At 43.2% G+C, this 13253-nt stretch overlaps 1 protein-coding gene across 1 annotated transcript in view; it reads right to left on the reverse strand.

Moving 5' to 3' along the window:
- Window positions 1-13253, reverse strand: part of LOC103745602 (neuronal growth regulator 1-like) — a 479137-nt gene that overhangs the window by 131777 nt on the left and 334107 nt on the right. The window lies entirely within an intron of this gene.

A 13253-nucleotide genomic window follows, 5' to 3' on the forward strand; every position in this document is an offset into this window, starting at 1 on the left:
AATGTTACATGATTTCAAACAGTTAGTAGATACAACTAAAAAATAAGTGTATACTTTCTTTTTAAAAAATTTCTTGCATTTATTCGTGTGTGTGTGTGTGCTGCAACACATATGTAAGTCAGAGCAAGTGTAATGGGTGTCAGCTCTCTTCCCCTTCCACGTACGTCCTGGGGACGGAATACGGGCCATCAGGTTTGATGGCAGGTGTCTCTACCTGCCCACTGCGCCATCCTGCCAGGCCAGCTTCACTTTCATAAGTTCAACCTCTCTACCCCATACCCGTCCTTCCTTCTCTTGCCCAGTGCAAGTGGACCAGCCGTGGTCCACCCACTGTTCTTCCTCAGTGCCATCCGCTGTGACTTTCTTCTCCTCAAATTAAAACATGATTGCGTGTTGCTTCTACTCCAGGTTGATGTGAAAAGAGGCAGGTGGAATCACCTTTTAACCAAGGACTGTTGTCCTGTTCAAGGTCTGACAAGGAGCGCAGCCTCCTACCTTGCAGCCTGTTCAGCACACGGCTCTGCAGACCCATCTGACACAGTGCCTTCAGGGGAAGTTGTTGGCTGATGTTACTAAGTTCTCTCAACTTCTTTTCTGCCTTTGTCACATAAAATATTTCAATTATTGTTACAAACTTTGGGAACAAAATAATAATAAAATTACCTATCATTAAAGCTACTTACATAAACTTTAATACACTTCTTGGTTAAAGACCCTCAATTTAAGTAAATTTCCTATCTGGATCAACACTGTCCCTTTTCTTAAGGTAAAACTCTTCCTCCTTCACAAGTGATACCACATCAATGGACAAAGTTTTGTTAGAGTTTGGGAAATTTGTTTAAAATCTCAGCTCTATTTTGTCAGCTTGATCAACATCTCACTTCCCCTCAGTGGCATCTTCACGTCTCAGGAGCTGCGCATCTAATGATCCCTATGACTGTACCTGCTGTACTGCTGATCATGACATCACATCTTAGCATCCCTCTGACTGCACCTCTTGTATGAGATCATGGATCATGCCATCACATCTAAGGGTCCCTCTGAGTGTACCTCTTATGGGAGGTGTCTCAGAGGTCACCGGCCTGTCTGAAGCATGTGACCGGCCCCACTAGTCCTCCAGTGTGTGTTCCCCTTGTTGAGGTGGCATCACACTTCCCACTGGCTCCTGAGCAACTGTGAGATCTTGAAGCCACTGCCCACCCAGCTTCGCATTTCTAAAGCCTAGGATCACTTCCAGTGTCCACTACCCAGTGTTTCCTGCTCGGCACCTCAGTGAGTCAAGTCCCTCTCCCTTCCAAATATTTCACCCCAGACATTGGCTCTGATGACTCTTTTAGTTTGATTTCTGTTGCTGTGATAAAATACTTTGACATAGAGCAATGTAAGAGAGAAAGGGGTTTATTTTGGCCCACCGTTCCAGGCCACAGTCCAGCACAGTGGGGAACGGTTGGAGCTTCAGGGCAACGAGAAGAGAACGCACGCATGCCCCGAGCTCCGCGAGCTTTCTCTATTCTGATATAGTCCAGGGCCCCAAACTAGGGAAATGCCCACCATCAAGCTGGATCTTTCCACATCACCCATGGCAGTTGCCGCAGTCCCTCACAGACCGGCCTGATCCAGAACACCCTTCCTCCACTGAGTGTCTCTTTCTAGGTAGCTCTGGGTGGTTGACAACCTCAGCACAGTGACCTCCAGGAAAAAGAGGACTTCCTGAGCCTCACAGCTGCTCTGCCCAGCCCGACTCACGTGAGGTCCCTCAGTTACTTCCAGCTCTGGGAAGCCCTCTGATAATAAGTTTTTTTTGAAAGGAAAGATTAATTTTTATTTCCTGACCTTTGTTAGTACCTGTAGCAATGAATAGCCAGCAAGAAAAATTCCAAAGACTGTGCTCTGTTGATGTGAGAACTACTGTCCCACTCAGACGGCCCACTACAGCAAAGTCCCAAATGTCTCTTCACTGCTTTACTCACAGGCACGGGTGCAGCAGTAATAACTGAGGCCCAGAATATTGCTGGTCAGCTCCCTGCTCCCAGGTGAGCACTTAGCCACACTGCATACCCTTCCCCAGGCTGCTGTGGTTCTTAAAGCTGCAGTCTGTGTGTACAATGAGAGGCGGTTCTCTCCATTCACTCCACTGTGTTTTTGGAGCTCTGATACTCATTAAAGATTCAACTGAAATGTTAATGATAATTACACCCAAAAAGCTAATAAAGAGAAGCCCAGGGCTCACATAAATGCCAACGTTTAATAATTATGCATACTTTCAGCTTTCCTCCCACATTTATCTTAATTTCCAATAATTAGTTTAGTAAATCTGAGATACCAGCATATGTGTACTTAATTTTAAGGCTGGTTTTAAACTTTGCTTGTTGAACTCACAAACAGGATGTACTTTTCAAGAATATGAAGTGGTCGTTATCTTTCATTAAAATGCTTGCCTATATGGGGGAGTGCTTAGGAACCCACCTGTTGGGAAGAGTTATAGGTAATACATACTTGAGAAGATCACTATCAGCCAGGAGCCATTCAGCCAAATAAGAACCAATCTTGGTATTTCCAATAAAAATAGAGTTGTTTCTCAAGTAAGGAAAAATCTACAAAGACGAGTGTTAGAGGGGCTGCAGCTCAGCGACATGTCTGTCAACACTCCAGTGTGCAGGCATCCTGACCTGAGCCCAGAGCTCAGACCTCTCAGCATAAAGAGAGGGGGGAGAGGGTACCACAGCAAGTAGGTGAGTGGTCAGTGCACACTAGTACTTTTTCATTTTAGAATAGCAATTAGCCCACAAAAATACAGAATTATTTCAAATTAGCTCAAAACATTAACATCAGTATGAATTTATCACTTATTCACATAGAATCTCCCCAGGAGAAGAGACAGTAATTAATTTTACTAGTATTTTACAGTTTAACTTTATTGTTTATAGTCATAACTAGAATTTCTTGGAAACCAATGAGAACAGTATCAATTACATCCTAATTCACAGAGAGAAAGAAGAAAGGCCCCGGCTACGCACGAGAGGAGCTCTTTGGACAAAGGAAGAAATAACAGTGGAATGTTCTGTAAATCAGGCTCTGAGAGACTGTCTTTTTTATCTAATTCTCAAGGTTTCACAGCACACCGGAGCACCAGCGTAATTTCCTTCTCTGAAGAGCAAAGAGAATCAGAGGCAGATTCCTGCTACTGAGCGGAGGACTTGAGGGAGGACTGCATGCCCAGCTTCTAGCAAAGTTACTGGCACTGTTAGGTATTGAAAGAATGAGGCAGCGCAGGTCTTTAATGAATTTAATGGCATTTATCCTGAAGGCTGTTAAAGTGGAAGGCTTGGTACTTTCTCCTTGCTGTGATAAAATGCCTTGCACCTCAGTGGAGAAAGGGTTTGTTTTAGCACAGTTCTGGAGGGATACAGTCCATCACATGGTGAAGACGGGGTAACAGGCAGGGCTGATCTGGGGGCAGCAGCTAGAAGCAGCAAGTCAAGTTGCATCCACACTCAGGAAGCAAAGAGGGAAAAGGAAGTGGGCTGTGACTACAAAGCCTCAAGGCCCACCCCCAGTGCGTCTGGAGGCAGCACCACCAGCTTGGGCTGGAGTGTTCAAACCCTTGAGCCTGAGGGAAACATTTCACACTCAGACTATGAGTGGGCTCTGTCATCTGAAGGAACCCCGAGCAATGGACACACATGTTGCATGGGGCCCGGCTTTCCTGACTTCACAGTTAACAGCAACCCTCCCCTCCTTTTAGGTAACCCTCCACCCATTCCCTCAGATCAAAACCTGGAATAGTCAGTGTCCTAGTTTGTTCTTCATTGCTATGACAAAATACTCTGACCACTACCAACTTGGGGAGGAAAGGGTTTATTTAGCTTACGTATCCCAGGTCACAGTTCATCAGGGAGCCCAAGGTGGGAACTCAGGGCAGGAACCTGGAGGCAGGAGCTGGAACACAGGCCATGGAGGAACACTGCTTACTGGCTTGCTCCCTGGCCCCTGCTCAGCCTGCTTTCTTATGCAACACAGGCCGACCTATGACCAGGGGTGGTACCACCCACAGTGGGCTGGGCCCTCCCACATCACTCATCAAGAAGATGCCCCTCAGACATGGCCACAGGCCAGTCCAACAGAGAAAATTCCCCAATTGAGGCTCCCTCAAACCAGGTGTGTGTCAAGTTGACACTAAAGCTATCCAGCACAGTCAGTGAAATATTTGAGAGAAATTTCAGTGTTGGTCCTTGGCCCCTTTCAAATGTTAATCTTGTCCTTCTGCCTGGTTCTAGGACACTTGGTTGTGAGTTTATAACTTTTCCCCATGTAAAGCAGGTTTCTCCCTGCCCGTTAAAATAGCATTACTGGGACCAATTTTTTAAATGCTGGTATCTGGTTTATTATTTTTGGACTACAACATGCAATCACCAGTCTGTGTTTGCAAATCCATGGGGATTAGTGGGAGATCAGGATGGCAGGACACAGCATGAAAATAAGCAACCAAAGTCTCAAATTCCTGGCTAATCCTAGAATTTAAATGTTTTCTTGTCATGTCAGCATTCTTGGTACTAATGCCTTAAAGATAGCATCAGTACATGAAGGCACAGCTTAAGCAAAGGCCTGGCATAAAGCCGGGGAAGGAAAAAACAGTACCTCATGTACCCAACCAACCCCTACTGAACACTGAGCATGTGTCAGGCTCTGTCCAGGATGTCTGGGAGTCAGAAATGTTTAGAACCTAGGTCCCACCTTCAAGTTCTGTCCAACATTCAGTGCGGCATTCCACAAACCCTGAGAACCCTGGTCAGGAGCCACCCGCGGAATAGTCAGTTATCAAGTGCATGCTGTGAGACACCAGGGGGCTGAGCAAAGTGAATCCCACTCTGTGCTCCTCAGTCCCGCACATCCCACCTCCCTGCTTCTATCCTTGAGACTGAGAACAGGAGGAGGAGGCCGTGCAGACTTCTCACACACACTTATCACAAAACACACACCCATGGCTTTTGTCCCAGTCACTCCCCCAATCGGCACCCGACTCCCAGAGGACCCACAGCATCAAAGTGTAACCTTGCTTATTGGCACAGGATGAATGTATTCTTTTTTTAAACTATTTTATTCATTATTTTTTATTTTATGTGTATGAGTGTATCAGCTGCATGTATGTGAGTGCAGGCGTGTCGTGCAATGCCGCAGAGGTCAGAAGAGGGCTTCGGATTCCCCTGGAACTGGAGTGAAGGATGGTTCGTAACTGCCAAGTGGGTGCCGGGCATTGAACCCAGGTCCTCTGCAAGAGCGGTCAGTGTGCTTAACCTCTGAGCAATCTCTCCAGCCCCAAAGGTATTCTTTTAAAACTCCGTAATTTTCCCTTTGCTGTTACAAAAGAATTGCTGTGACTGATTCTCTTCTACACAACAAAATATCACTCAGATGGAAGGCAGCACTGTGTGGTACACATGACAGGGTGTGACTCAGATTCGGGGCTGTGTGGTACACACGACAGGGCATGATGCAGACAGAAGGCAGTTCTGTACCACACTTGTATTCTAATGAGATGAGTGAGCTTATTTTTCCATAAAGAACTAGATCTTGGTAGAATATTTTAACTTCAGGAGGCAGAGCATCTTCAACTATTTTCAGAGTTGTTTGATATTTCGACTATAATCATAGTCCTGATTAAGTATTACAAAATGCTTCCGGACAGTTAAGAAATTGTTGGATATTCTTTTCTAGTTGCAAGACAAAATGCATTTATTTAATGATTGTTTACGCATCTTAAGTAAGTAAAGCAAACTGCCACATTTTAAATTGAACATTCTAATGCAGTGCAGTCCAAAGACAATCTAATTTGATGGAGACATTCTGAAGCATTGTGGTAGGAAATCATAGTGTATAGGTGTCTGGAACCTGAGCAACATCTATTGGCCCTGCATGGTGTGATGGCATTCACAGCACAAAGCATACATGTTGAGATCCCAGGCTGTAGTGAAGGTGTGTGTTGCCACAAGGCATGGCCTGACAGAAACACCTGGGATTCATGACACACTTGAGCCGAATTATTATTACTATTATTTTGGGTCACTGCGCATTCAGAAAACCTTGGCAAATTTGGCAAATTTACTTGGTCTCTGCATGCAGTTCTGTGACCCGGCATGGGGCTGTGGTGCTCAGCTCAAGACCCAAGGCTTACGAGAAACCAGCCCCAAACTGAAAATACAGAGAAAATCATTTAGAAGAAAAATATTTATTGATATCTATCTTTTCTTTTTAGTTTCCTCTTTATCTCAATGACAGAAGACCAGTGGCTGGAAAACCCACTTTAAAGACAGTAAAAGAGCAGGCTGGAGAGACGGCTCCACATTCAGAACATGACTTAACTCTAGCAGAGGATCCAACTTCAGTTCCCAGCATCCAGTGCCTGACAACTAATTGTAACTCCAGCTCCAGGGCATCCAATGCCTCTGGCCTCTGTGGCAGCCCCTCCTCCCCCATATCCCCATACACAGAGATACACCCATAATAAAAAAACAAATATTTTTCAAAAAAGGTCATAAAAGAAATAGTATTTAGAAGAAAAAAATACATATTATGGATAAAAGTTGATGTTTGAAAATGTCACACACAAAAAATAGTTCAACAAACTTTTCTTGTGAGCCATACTAGATAAAACAATAGCCTAAATCATGTCATATTGTTTATATAGAATTGAGTGGAATTTCTGCAAGGCTGATCTCATGCATCCTGCCTGGTTATCATAAACTATTCTAATCAGAAGGGTTGTATGAAAGGAAAACAGAAAATGTAGATCTAAGAATGCTTTAATTTTTAATAGTTATACAATATATAATTACCTTACAATGTTTACCTTCTATAACCAGAGAAGAGGGACCTAAGTTTATCTGTGTGATTATTTAGGGTAATATGTTTACTGACATAAAGTTGATAAATGTACCTGAAAGAGCTTTTCCCGAAATTTCACGTTAGGTATAATTATCTAAGCAGTCTACATAATAACCCTGACCTCAATAGTATGCCTGTGTTTTTACATCTTAAATATTTCCTATAGACAGGGTACCTGGGGAAAATGATGGTAGCTTTTATACTGATCTTGATTAATTTTTTATCACTTTTAACCAAATTAAAAAGGTAAAGAAGCAAGCATTTTTTTTTAATCAGGCAAAGGGCAGGCACACATCATCACATGCAAAACATTTCTAGGAGTTTCTCTTCGTTGCTCAGCTATAACTAAAGAAAAGTCATATACATAAGTGCTAAGGTCACGTGGAAGATTTTTACTTGTAGCTAACCCATCATAAATTCACCTTTTTCATCTAAGATTATATTTTGTAACTATTTTATCTTTCAGATAAGTCATGAAATTACATTGCTTAAAGTCAAAGAATTTGGGGGGCTAAAGACATAATATACAGCAAAGTTGTGGAAACATTGGTTTATTTCTTAAATTTCAGCTGGTGGTTGCTTTTATACTAAAAATGTTGATGTTGCGTGTTAGGAGCCTTTGTCCATTTCTTTGTTTTCGTCGTGTCCAAAACTGGGTTCCTGTGTATGAGGGTGACTTTTCCCATGCATGTAAATTCAACATGGATGGCAGAGCAGGGCTGGTGTCAGTCCTGTGCGAGATCTCCCTTGTGTCTGGGCTCTGCCTCGAGGTCCCTCGTACTAACAAGGTTGCTTTAGTTTCATCTTGTCACTTGCTAAAAAGTTTGCAGCTTTCACTGCTTCAGAGCAATGGCCCAACTTTCCAATGTGCACAGTGTTTCCACCTACTTATTTGAGGACTAGGGCTGTCTCCCACTTCAGATCTTTTGGGAAAGGCTGGCCCTGGTCCTGAGATGTTCTTGCTTATGAACCCGTTCAATAACTGCATGTGAATCCCTCTGTTCTGGTATGCATCAGGTCAAATTTCAACATTCATAAAAAAATGTTGGCATTAAGTTTAGAAATTCTGGTCTTTAAAGAATATGGATTTATATCTATCATTCTGATATTCAACAGTAAGTATAATTTTAGAGCAATTGATGCATCGAAGACTCATTGAAAGAAAGGAATTTGTGGAACATTACTTTAGAACAGTTAGGTTCTAAGATTTATTTTTCTACTAAGGGAATAACCAAAAGACATCTACATATTGTTAAGGTGGTATCTGATTGATTTAACTTTTAATTTAGAAAAGTCCTTCACATCAGTTTATGTCGGTAGGTGTTAAGAAGAGCAGCCCAGGAACTGAGGGCTGTGTGTCCTTCAAACCCCTGCTGGGAGCTTCCCAACTCCAGAGATTCTCTGATGACTCACAGAGATGTCTCTCCTCTCAGAGAAACAGGGTCAGGGCACCAAGAAAGTGTTCAGTCTTTGAACCATGAGATGAGTGACTGATCCTGATTTCCCCTCTGTTGGCTAAATACTTGACTCGGCTCTGAAAAGATGGATGAACCACCCCAGGGGTTTATGGTGTGGCCTCAGCACTAAGTGCACCCCACTCCTGCCTTACTGACCTTGTCCCTATTTCTTCTGTTTATCTTGGAAGACCAATTACTTCTTTAAAAGTCATTTGAGATCCCTTCTGTCATAAAACAGAATTTAGTAATAAATGACGTTCAAGTTTGCTGTCATTCTGCTTACCATGCAAAATGATGGTGAAGCCAAGCAAGGACCCCACTGAGTAGAGATATTCGAAGAAAGATTTTAATATGTAAATGTGATATGTAATATGGAAAGTCACTGTGACTTAATCCTGTGGCAAGAGAAGACTGAAAGAAAGATCAAGAGCTGGTGTGCGTACTGCACAGCAGGGGGCAGAGCTCTGAGCTAACCAGGCCCTGAGAGCTACCTCACAGTGTGCTGTGAGGAAAGTGATCACTCCACTGCCTCAAACCAGGCATTGACTAGTGAGCTTGTCAGCAGAGTCTCACCCTAGGCAAGTTGTCACTCTGAACCTGAAATTTATTCCCCAAGGACTCATCTGTGAGGGTGGTCTGCTGATTACTTTCCAAGTCATTAGAGAAGTCTACCACAAATACTCTAGGCAGTCAGATACCTTGGGGAACCCAGTACAGTTAAGAAGTCACTGGAACCATAGTGCTGTGTGCTGCTCAGAGGAAAACTGCAATGCAGCTTTCGTAAAAGGGCAGGTTAATCTTAATGGGGGATTTGACAGGTTGGAACACCTAGGAGACTAGGGAGCACACATCTGGGTGTGTGTATGAGGATGTGTCCAGAGATTAGTAGATCTAAGGGATGATTTAAGTCACTGACGGCTTCATTGGGAGACGATGTGTGAGGAGAGACAAAATTGGTAGACGTAAGTCACTGGAGAGAGTGTCCTGGTGAGATAGAGCACATCCTGGCAACGTTCTGAGTCACTTTCTCTGTTTCTTGAATTCTATGAGAACTGTTTTGCACCACCCAGCCCTCCCCACTGTGATAGACAGTCACCTTTGACAGTGAAAACCGAAATTATTCCCGAGTTCAATTGTCTCAGATATTTTGTCACAGCGATGAGGCAACTATCCAGAAAACTGGCACTAGGAGTTGGGTTGTTGCTGCTATGACCTGACTGTCTCTCAGAAGCCTGACAAACTGCTGGCAGGGCAGGAGGCGTTTGGAAGAGTTTGGAGAAACAGGTCAGGAGAGAGAATAGGAAAGTGTGGAGTGCTAGGATTTCCACAGTACAAAGCACTCTAGGATTGTCCTCATGGGGTTTTAGAGGGACATGAAGCCTCTTCGGGGACTTTGACAAAAGTCATTCATTACAATATCATTCGAATACAATGAGGAACAAAAATTGACTATTTTTCCATGTCCTGAGGTTTTGAATGAGATTGAATTTGAAAATAAAAGACAAGGAAACCTAATCATAACAGCATCCTGGGTATGGTATAGTTATTGCTTGCTGCTTTTAGTCATGCTTACGGTGAGAATTGGGTGCAAAAGTCAAGCACAAACACGTGAAAGACATTCAGTCTCCTCACAAAAGTAGTTGCTGTCTGTGAGTACAGAGGATGTGTTTGGTAAGGAGATCAGCGCCTCTAGGCACTGGAAGTGACCACAACAAAGACAAGTTCAGGTCTCCAGGAATGACCAGACCCTGTCTACGGCAGGTTTCAGGCAATAAAAATGTCAACCCAGCTGACTTTCCCTTGAGAAGACAGAGTTGGGGAACCTTCTGAGGTAGGGGTGCCTAGGGACAAGTATCACCAGGCTCAGTGCTCAGACATCGAGAGCTGAGTTAGCTGCAGAGCGAACAGGGTTGGATCCTCTCAAATGAATAGCAGATCTTGGCATAATGTCTGTGATGCAGGCTTTCCAAGCATGACATAAGCAAGAACTGTTGGGTCACAGCGGCTGCTACCCAATTTCAGAGGTGGCCTGGGAGGCGGAGCCATGTGACAGGGTTGCTGTCCGCACATGCAGCCTTGCAGAGGGGTATTCAGGTAGCTGTGAAGGTGATACTAAGTGTCAGAGACTTGAGGAAGTTAGATGCTAGAAACTGTGAATGTCCTCTTTATTAGTTCCTTTTCTGTCTGTGTTAAAACACCATGACCAAGGCAGTTTATTTGGACTTAGAGTTCCAGAGGGATTAGAGGCCATGAGGTGAGGAGGCATGGCAGAAAACTGCGGGATGAGGGATGGAGCAGGAAGCTGAGGACTCACATCGCCCAGCACACAACAGGCAAAGAGGAACTGGAGGGGGACCAGGCTCTGGATCCCAAAGCTCCTGCAGAGACATGTTCCCTCCAGCAGAATTGCACGTCCCAAAGACGCCACGACCTTCGCAAACAGTGCCACCAGCTGGAAACAAGTTTCCAGATTCTGGAGTCAATGGGAGACATTCCTCAACAAAGCCACCACGTCTTCCAAAGAAAACCACAGGAATTGAGTGCACAGCCCAACCGAGTGGTCACGTAGTTTGAAAACCAAGGTCAGGGGACAGTAGCTGCTTGGACCCACCAGAACTCACATCTACCACGGAGGCGGTGGAGCCAACGTTAACCTCTGAGTTTCAGCAGCACTTTTAATTAACCCTTCCCTGTTATTTTCCTGTTTACTTACGCTGCAAATCTTTACTCTGACAAACACCCTGTTGCTTCGAGGTTTTAACAGGGACTTAGAACTAATATTTTACCTTAAGTGTCAGAGAAGGCTTTACACTTTTGAACAATTAGAACGATGTCCAAACTGTCAAGGTTTTGAGACTTTTGCGGTTGGACTGAATGCCTTTTTCACTATGGCTTTCAGCCTTTGAAGTGGAAAGCACACAATCTCAGCAGGGCTGTGTTCTGCTGGCTGGCCTTTTTTCATTTTTGTTAGCTGAACAGTTGCCTGCCTTGAGTCATATTTCAAGTGAGGACACTAGTAGTCAGAGAAAACAGGCAATTATTCATTTTGTGGGGGGAAATTCAGGGTCAGACGGTCTACTAACTTCTCCAACATTCCTCTCTATTGTACAATTTATTTATACAAATAATTCCAAGAAATCAATAGCACCAGCAGATCCCCGTGCACAACTCCTGTGTTCACAGGCCTCTTTGTTGCATCATTATAAAATGTGTTTTAAATCTACATCCTCTGAGTACACATTGCACCAATTGAAGCTGAGCTTTGTGAGTGGATGTTTGACAGAGGTGATGGATGTATCTTGCCTCAATCGCTAAGTTTCTTCATTTTGGTGGATAAAGGATTGACAAATTGTTAGGCAAACAGCATATACTTCATAATTGGCAGATAAACCTGAGCATCTGTGCACATCCATTCATTCTTCTCACTGAGAGGCATTGTAACTCAAGTAGGATTACCTTTTTATGACATTTATTTAGTTCTTGAATTGACTGACAAGCCTATTAATGTGTTCCCTGAACTTTATTAATGTAATTGGAAAATGGCCCACATGCCAATCAACTTATAATAAGTAATTATGTTCATAAATACTGTAAAATTATTAGCTTTTAATTTGATCCAACCTCATACCTTTAAAAGAGTACCACACATTTCCTTTTTCTAAAGGAACAAAGTACCACACTGATAGAAACATTCTGCAAGTACATTTTTAACTGCTCAGAAGTTAATGATCATCAAATGACCTTCAAAGACTAGTACTGCCCTAGAAGGCTTGCAATAACTTTAAAATGTTTAACTGTACAAAAGAGACGATGAAGTAAAAAGTTGGAAAGAAACCTCAAGGGAATTAAACAGGTGTTGGACAGGGCATGCAAACATTTTCAGGTTCAAACATAAAGGTGTGACGTGGGAGAAAAGAGAAGGAGGTGGAACGGGGATATATTTAGGACTGTGAAATACAGAGTGGGAACCTAAAGTCTGCAGTACGGAAGCAGGTGTCTGTGTTTTACCCTTACCACACAGCATTATCCAGACACGTTTTCTCTCAGACAATAAAAATTCTCTGTGGTCTTTGTCCTGGAAATTCAGGTCAAAAGGCAGAGAATCGAACATGAGGACAGGTCAGGCGGGGCAGAGAAGAAATGGATCTGTGTTTAGTCATTTCATGCCCACATTTGAAGCCCGACAATCTGTCCTCAGGGATCTTGGACGTGGGCTGTAGGTGTGGGTCTGTGGTAACGCACGCTCCTGGAATGCTCAGGACCCTGTGCTCAGACATCAGCAATGCACAAAATGGTGGGCTCCTGTGAAAACCATAATCTATTTGCATATGACCCTTCTGAAGAATAAACCTCACTGCAGCAACCATCTATAATTCATTGGTTTGTTTCTCATTTTATACTTTCTTCTTAGAGTTAGTCGTTAAACTAAGACATTTATCCTTATCAAAATTAAATTATTAATAATAATTGAATCTGTGTTTGAGGTTTTTATTTTACGTAAGGGAACAAAGGTGACTTAGGAAAGTTAAAGATCAACTCTCTGTTGCAGAACTAATTCATGCATCTAAATTAAAATTTCACCATGACCTGTTGAAGGCGGACCTCAGAGGAGACCCAACTGAGGTGCTCACTCAGCTTTCCCACTAGGTAATCAGTGCTCATGAATGGACGCCACATTGTCATGTGACTTGCTGCTGCATTTCTTAGGGTTGCTGCAAAGGCATTTTGAGTATCAGAGAATACAGTATTTCCACAAAACCAACATGCGAGAAATCTAAAGAACAAGTATTTAAAGGTACAAAAATACATATTTTCTATTCTCACAGAGTTAAATGTTTTCTTGAAAGATATTTGCATTGGGTGTATGTGGGCTCTTACATTTAAGTCTGCAGAGGAACACATGCGTACTGGGAA

The sequence above is a fragment of the Nannospalax galili genome, unplaced genomic scaffold, assembly GCF_000622305.1.
Source record: "Nannospalax galili isolate Female #2095 unplaced genomic scaffold, S.galili_v1.0 scaffold464, whole genome shotgun sequence".
NCBI lineage: Eukaryota > Metazoa > Chordata > Mammalia > Rodentia > Spalacidae > Nannospalax > Nannospalax galili.